This window comes from Elgaria multicarinata, chromosome 13 (assembly GCF_023053635.1).
Source record: "Elgaria multicarinata webbii isolate HBS135686 ecotype San Diego chromosome 13, rElgMul1.1.pri, whole genome shotgun sequence".
NCBI lineage: Eukaryota > Metazoa > Chordata > Lepidosauria > Squamata > Anguidae > Elgaria > Elgaria multicarinata.
Window position 1 is genome coordinate 11,885,173 of NC_086183.1, and position 7,407 is coordinate 11,892,579.

Consider the following 7,407-nt stretch of genomic DNA (forward strand, 5'->3'; position numbering starts at 1 on the left):
CCCATTTAAGGTTGCAGTCCTACACATGCTCACATGGAACTCAATGGGAATTACTTCTGAGTAGGCCTACATAGGATTGCTCTGCTCATCTAATCTGCACACACACACCCCTACCTTTGCCCAGCCCCCAAAAGGAAAGAACACTTTCCCCATACTTTGACCCCAGGCTCAGCCACACTTTCCCACATCCTCCTCTGCCATCAGAGCCCCTGCCCAGGAAGGTGCAGCGGTGGGGAAGAACGAGAGAAAAGAAGAAGAGGAGGAGCTGGGAAGGGAGAGAAGGCTAGAGGGTGGGGGAAAGAGTGAGAGAAAGACCAAGTTCAGATGACACACTAAGCCACAGTGGTTAAGCATTTGGAGCTAAACGTTATGGCTTAGCGTGTCGTGTGAACCATTCCTAACCATGGTAGCTACATAACCATGGTTTAAACATGCTCACTAGCCATTTACTGTAAAAGGGTTAGCGGCCTAACCGTGGCTTAGCGTGTCGTCTGAACAGGCCCAAAGAGTGAGGCTAGGAAGGGAGAGAAAGAGCAAGGCAAAGGAGTAGAGGGGAGAGAAACAGAGCGCCTGTTCAGATGATACACTAAGCCATGGTTAGGCTGCTAACCCTTTTGCAGCAAATGGTTAGTGAGTGTGTTTAAACCATGGTTATGTAGCCTCCATGGTAAGGAATTTTTCACACAACATGCTAAGCCATAATGTTTAGCTCAAAATGCTTAACCACCATGGCTTAGCGTGTCGTCTGAACAGGGTCATCGACAAACGGGGTTGGCAGAGAGAAATAGTGAGGCTAGAAGCTGGGCGTGAAGAGAATGGAAGAAGATAGGGTGGGACCAGACAGCAACTCTTTCCTTCTCTTCCTGCAAAACAGATGGCTTGGGACCACAATACCTGATGGAACGCCTCTCCCAACATGAACCTACCCGTACACTGCGCTCAACATCTACGTTCCTCCTCCTCCGGGTGCCTACTCTGAGGGAAGCTCGGAGGATGGTAACAAACGAGAGGGCCTTTTCAGCGGTGGCCCCCCAATTATGAAATGATCTTCCCAATGAGGTTCGCCTGGTGCCAACATTGTTATCTTTTCGACGCCAGGTCAAGACTTTTCTCTTTCCCCAGCCATTTAACAATGCTAAGTGTTTTTTTTAAAACGGATCCCAGAACTGTTGTTTTTAAATAGATACTGTTGTTTTTATACTGTTTATGTTTTTGATGGTTTTAAATTTTGTATACTTTTTAATGTTCTCTGTTTTAAACTTTTGTAAACCGCCCAGAGAGCTTCGGCTATGGGGCGGTATATAAATGTAATAAATCAAATCAAATGATCAGGAGCAGGTTCAAGAACAGGAAGGAGAGCCACCCCCCCCAAACAGTTTTCAAGTTTTCTCATAATAATAATTTTTGAAGAGTGCAGGCAGTTGAGAGCTTTGTGGGCACGACTGGAGATTCCCGTGGGCGTAACGCTGGGGATTCCTGGTCTACAACACATATGGAGTGTGTTACAGCAGTACAGTAAACCTAGTCTGGATGTTACCAAAGCAATCATGAGCATGTCGGTTGATTTTCTTTTTTAGGGTTAAAAAAGATAAAGCTCAAGCTTGAATAGCAATTAATTTCCTCTGTGCCAAACAGGCAGGGCAGCCCCTCCACCAAAGGGATGACGGATAGCTGTGCTCAGCCAATCAGTGTGGCGCAAAGGCGGACCCCAGGCACAGCTGTGCAGTTAGGCTGTCACTGCCCCTGGGGAGGGAAAAAGGGGTGAAGGCAGCCAATCGGGGTGTGTGAGGAAGGAGGCGGGTCCACCCCACATGCAAATTTCAGAAGGGGGGATTCACTATGTATGAGCCACATTTTCGTTCTTCTTGAACCCCTCTGTGCTGAGGGGCAAAAAAAGGGGTAAAGGAACAGAACTACTAGCACCCATGGCAACAAAGACTTTACACTAGCAGGCTAATAAAAGTGTCCACATGTATCTAGTGGACGTGAGTACAGTAAAGTTGAGAAATATTGCCCAAGCTTAGAGTATTTTATAACACTGAATTGGGAATATACAAACATCATGAGCTAATACCTGTGTATCCCAGCCCGCCATCCACACTTTCTGCCAAAAAGCTCAGGGCGGCATATTTGGGGATCATCCTATTTTATCCTCACAACCACCCTGCGAAGTAGGTCAGGTGGAGAGAGAATGATTGCCCAAGATTCATCATGGCCAAGGAGGAAGGTGAATCCAGATCACCCAGGTTATAGGAACATGGGAAGCAGCTTTAAACAGAGCCTGACGGCTGGTCCGTCTACCATTTATTTATTTATTGCATTTTTCTACCGCCCAATAGCCGAAGCTCCCTGGGCAGTTCACAAAAATTTAAACCATTCAAAGTATAAAACAAACAGTATAAAACATGATCTAAAATACAATATAAAAGCACAACCAGGATAAAATAGCAGCAGTGCAGAAATACAAATTTAAAACACAAATGTTAAACAGCACAGTTAAAATTAAATTTATAGACTGTTAAAATGCTGAGAAAATAAAAAGGTCTTCACCTGGCGTCTGAAAGAATATAGTGTAGATAGCAGGCAAACCTCCTTAGAGAGCTCATTCTACAGCTGGGGTGCCACAGCAGAGGAGGCCCTCCTCCTGGTAGCCACCTGCCTCACTTCCTTTGGCAGGGGCTTGTGGAGAAGGAGGACCCCTGAGGATGACCTTAGGGTCCGGGCAGGTACATATGGGAGTTTCACCTTGTTGTCGCTAGGGTGAAACCATCTCCTAGTGAACCCCAGCTGGGCTGCGGGACAAAGAGGTGGGGTCCCATCAGCTTATGGGCCGCAAAGCAGCCAATAGGTTCTGCACTCCTGCACAACCCCTGAGAGAGAGCAGGATGATCTAGGGAGAAAATATTTTGAGATAGGGACAAAAGTTCTGTAAATACACTAAAGTTGCGATCTAATACACTCTTCCCTGGGAGTAACCAGCAATGAACTCAATGAGAGTTACTTCTAAGTGGACATGCAGAGAACACTTCAGTTCCACTCCTGACCACATGTATTCTGTATGTACTGACAGACATCCAAGTCCTCAATCAGTAGAATAGAAATTAAAGTTAGAACTGCATGTACTGTGTGCAAAAGATGGGACACTGAAAATTTTCGATCTAGGTAATCCAAACTGTATTCCGAGGAAGCCTTTATAAATTAAGCAGATGGTCTACTTTGCACGATTAAAACAAAAGGGGAGACGAGACATGATAGAGTTTTACAAAAATATGCATGGTATGGAGAAGGTGGATAGGGAGACATTTTTCTCCCTCTCTCAAAATACTAGAACCCGGGGTCATCCCATGAAGCTGATTGGTGGGAGATTCAGGACAAATAAAAGGAAGTACTGATGGTTGTGTGCTATCCCCAGTATTTGAGGCAGTAAGCCTGTGTGCACCAGTTGCTGGGGAACGTGGGTGGGAGGGGGCTGTTGCACTATGTCCTGCTTGTTCATCCCTGGCCGATGGCTGGTTGGCCACTGTGTGAACAGAGTGCTGGACTAGATGGACCCTTGGTCTGATCCAGCAGGGCACGTCTTATGTTCTTAAAAACCAAAGAATTAGTTCCTCCTTCTTGGGGAATGTTCCTGTAAGTATGTCATGTGGTGAGTAGGTGGGGGAAGAGAAGAAAGGTAGCCAAGTTGTGACAAAAGGAGGATTGGTTAAAATTGGGCAAGCTGTGATTTATTTATGTGTTTATTTATTTTAAGGACTTGCTTTTAAAAAATGCGACACACTTCATGGACAAATAAGAACATAAGAAAAGCCCTGCTGGATCAGACCAAGGGTCCATCTAGTCCAGCACTCTGTTCACACAGTGGCCAACCAGCCCTTGGCCAGGGATGAACAAGCAGGACATGGTGCAACAGCACCCTCCCGCCCATGTTCCCCAGCAACTGGCGCACACAGGCTTACTGCCTCGAATACTGGGGATAGCACACAACCATCAGGGCTAGTAGCCATTGATAGCCTTTGCCTTCAGGCAATCTCTCAACTGGATTCTTCTATTTTGCCAGCATTACCGGCACACCTTCAAGCCTATTTTCACAGCCTTAAGGGCTAAAAACGTATGAAAGTTGAGACTTAATTTATGGACTTGCACAGTGTTGTTGTTGCATACACACAACCCTGTTACCTGCCACGCCCTCCCCCAGGCTCCAAGATCAAGTCCCTGCTCTGGATACCACTACCTACGGCACTGAGAAACAGGGGCTTCTCTGTGATGGCACCCTCTCTGTGGTGTATGAAAAACAGGGGCTTCTCTGTGATGGCACCCTCTCTGTGGTGTATTCCACCAGAGGGGCTTGTATGGCCAACTCACCAACAGTGCAAACCTATCCATGTTTATGCAGAAACAAGTCACACTGTGTTTAATGGGGATTACTCCCTAGTAAATGTGTTTAAAATCACAGCATGAGTTTGTATAGGAAATCATTCGACCAATTGGGCTAACGTTGCTAATGTAGGTTTTTTGTTGTTGCATTTATGTACAATTTTAATGTTTTCTTTATTTAAATTTGGAAGTTAGCTAACTTTAAAATAGTTCTGGCTAGTATCCAAGTTTTCTTATCCCTTATAAGTGGAAGTAGCAGGGCTGGCTAAAGAGATTTTGCCACCTGAGGTGAAGAAAAAAATCCACCCGTCCCCATCCCTAATTCAGCAATACAGAAACTGGTGTCTGAATGATACTTCAACACAGCTATCCCCTTCCACTGCATCCGAGGGCAGCTTAGGGGGCACAGGGTAGTTTGCACGGCACATGCAGCTCCGTCCTCCAACACAGGGAAAAGTCCAGGAGGGCTGCCACAGCCCTTCCCCCATATCCCAGCATTCACCACTGAGGTTGTTGCCTTACTCTGCTCAATGATAGGGCTGGCCCTCACCATCACCCGCTGTAGAAGGGTATTGTGCAGTTGGCATGGATAATCGTTTAGACCAGCCTTCTCCAGCTGGGTGCCCGCCAGATGTTTTGGGCTTCATCTCTTAGCATTCCCAGCCAGCATAGCCAATGGTCAAGAATGCTGGGAGTTGTAGTCCAAGACATCTGGAGAACACCAGGTTGGGAAAGGTTGATTAAGCTGACTTTACACATTGAAGAGAAATGGGAGATCTTCGGAAGAAATAGGACTTTCCCAGGATTTGTGTGCAGAAAGGCAGTTGAGCAGGGACCCCCCCTTCACCAGCACCATTTCTAGCAACAACTAAATACAGACGCAAGAAAATCCAGAGGAGTGCGAAGGCAGGATGGCAATTAAGGGCTTTGCAAAAGTAACAAGGAGCACCTTCAGATGTGAGGCTCAAGCCAGGGTGGCCTTGACAGTCGGAACAGTTAAGTTTTATGGCCGGTATTCTGCACTGCTTAACAAGGGGGTGACTTCCAAATGAAGGAATGAAGCAGACAACTGTGTGTTGAACAAACACAAGATCTCACTGTCGGATCCCATTTGGAACAATCAGATGAAGCCATCCCTGCCATTTGTCATTTAAATCCTTCCCCCCCCTTCCCCCTACACAATCCCTGTTACTGGCCAGTTGATGACTGCTGCAACTATTGCCACACTGCCTTTTAAAATAAAATAACCAAAACGGAGCTGGTGGAATGTATAAACGACTGTTTGCCTTGTAGGACCAAGGCTGTACACGTATATCGCGTGAGTGTGCACAGATAAGTCACCCTCAGCACTGCTTTTTCTGCACCCAACCGTTTAATTTCCATACAATCAAAGTGGTCCCAAATGGAAGACCCTTTGCTTGCTTTCATTCGGAACTAGAAGCGCAGCTGCTACACCAAAGGCAACATGAAGTAGCTAACTCTGCATTCCAGGAAATCTTCAGAGAACCAGAGTAAATGTGTTTTAGGGGCTACACTTGCAACTCAAGAAAAGCTGTATGCTTGATGAGCGAGCGAGCATGCATGCATGCAAACATGTAATCTGGATTGAGTAGCAGGTTATAGTACTTCTACAGGGTGGGTTGTAGAAATGCCAGGAACAGATGTTCAGACCTCCCTGCATCAGGCTAGCTGATCTTCCAAACTGAAAATGCCAATAAAGCCCTCTGGCAAAGATGCAGTCCTGAATGTTCTTACTCAAGAGTAACTCTCAGTGTAATCAATAGTACTTGCAGTCATTTCGTTTGAAAAGGCGGTGGGGCGACAGGAAGTCAAATCCTGACCTGAGAGAAGGAGTCATGTCAGATGAAATCCACTCCCAGAATAACAACAACAAAACAACAACAGGGAAAATCCTCTACATTTAAACCTGCAATCCTAAACATGTACTTATTCGAGGGGGGGAAAGCCCCCTCCCACTGAATTCAACAAATCGTACATGCGATTGAGGGTGAAAAGGGCATTTCCTTGTTTTTGCACATAGGAAAACACAACCCCAAATCAAAGCCCAACCGATTACCTGCAACTCAGCTTGGGGGAGCTCTCCATGCAAGTGGCACGCCTCGCCAGCCAGGAGCCTCAGAGTGGAGCTGGCTTCAGCCTTTTGCTTTCATGCAAAATAAACGAGGAAGGATCCCAGGGGGGCTGGGGGTGGGAGGAAGAGGTGGGACCCACCCAAAGGACGGAGAGAGGGAGCAGCACGGGCGGAAGTACAGGGGCGAGGAGGCATCGAGGGGGTGGTGCCGCTCTTCACACCTGGGCAGGGCCTAGTCCTTCCAGAGGGAGGTCGGGGTAGCCCCAGCCCACTCAGGTGTTCCCGGGGGTGCGCTCGCTTTCCCTCGGCCCTACGGGGATCCCTTCTCCCCCTCCCTCCCGGGAATAGTTCTGTCCAGCCCCGCCTCGGCATTACCTGCCCAGCCAGGTGAACGGCGTCCGGGGCCCCTCCCTCACCTGAGCCCAGGTGAAGCCACGTGACGCTACGGGCCGCCTTAGAGGACACGCTTCTCTATAAGGCAAAATTGCTCCCTCGAGAGGTTGGGACCGCGCCCCGCCCATTTTGGGAAGAGGGCTCCGCCCCCAGCTGTGATCTCCTCCTCCTCGTAGAACTTCGAAAATAAAACGCACTTAGGATGGGGGATGCGGATAATTCACAACAACAGATCTTTCTAATCCTACATCTGCGGGGGACTTCATGGAGTTTGCAACCTTCCTCAACCTGGTGCCGTCCAGATGTTTTGGACTACAAGTCCCAGAATTCCTGGGTGTTCGCCATGCTGGCTGGGGCTGAAGTCCAAAACATCTGGAGGGCAGCAGGTTCGGGAAGGCTGCAGTTAGGGGAAAGCATTCTGTACATGCTCAAAGGCATCATTATTTAGTCAGCGTGGAATCTGCAGATTCGAGGCCGCCCTAAGGCAAAGAGGCGAAGATGCGCGGCTGAAAGATCGGGGACTTACTCTGACTTTGTCCCCCGCTTGG

General features: G+C 47.8%; 1 protein-coding gene across 2 annotated transcripts in view; it reads right to left on the bottom strand.

The window, feature by feature from the left end:
- The window catches only part of KDF1 (keratinocyte differentiation factor 1), a 29,236-nt gene extending 22,352 nt beyond the window's left edge, over window positions 1-6,884 (bottom strand). Inside the window, exon 1 of one of the 2 annotated variants that reach the window (XM_063140187.1) lies at window positions 6,842-6,884. The gene's annotated coding sequence lies outside the window, so the exon portion shown is untranslated. Of the gene's footprint in view, window positions 1-6,451; window positions 6,511-6,841 lie in introns of those variants that run through there. The other variant, XM_063140188.1, reaches the window with a different exon arrangement.
- Between the last annotated feature and the right edge of the window lie 523 nt (window positions 6,885-7,407).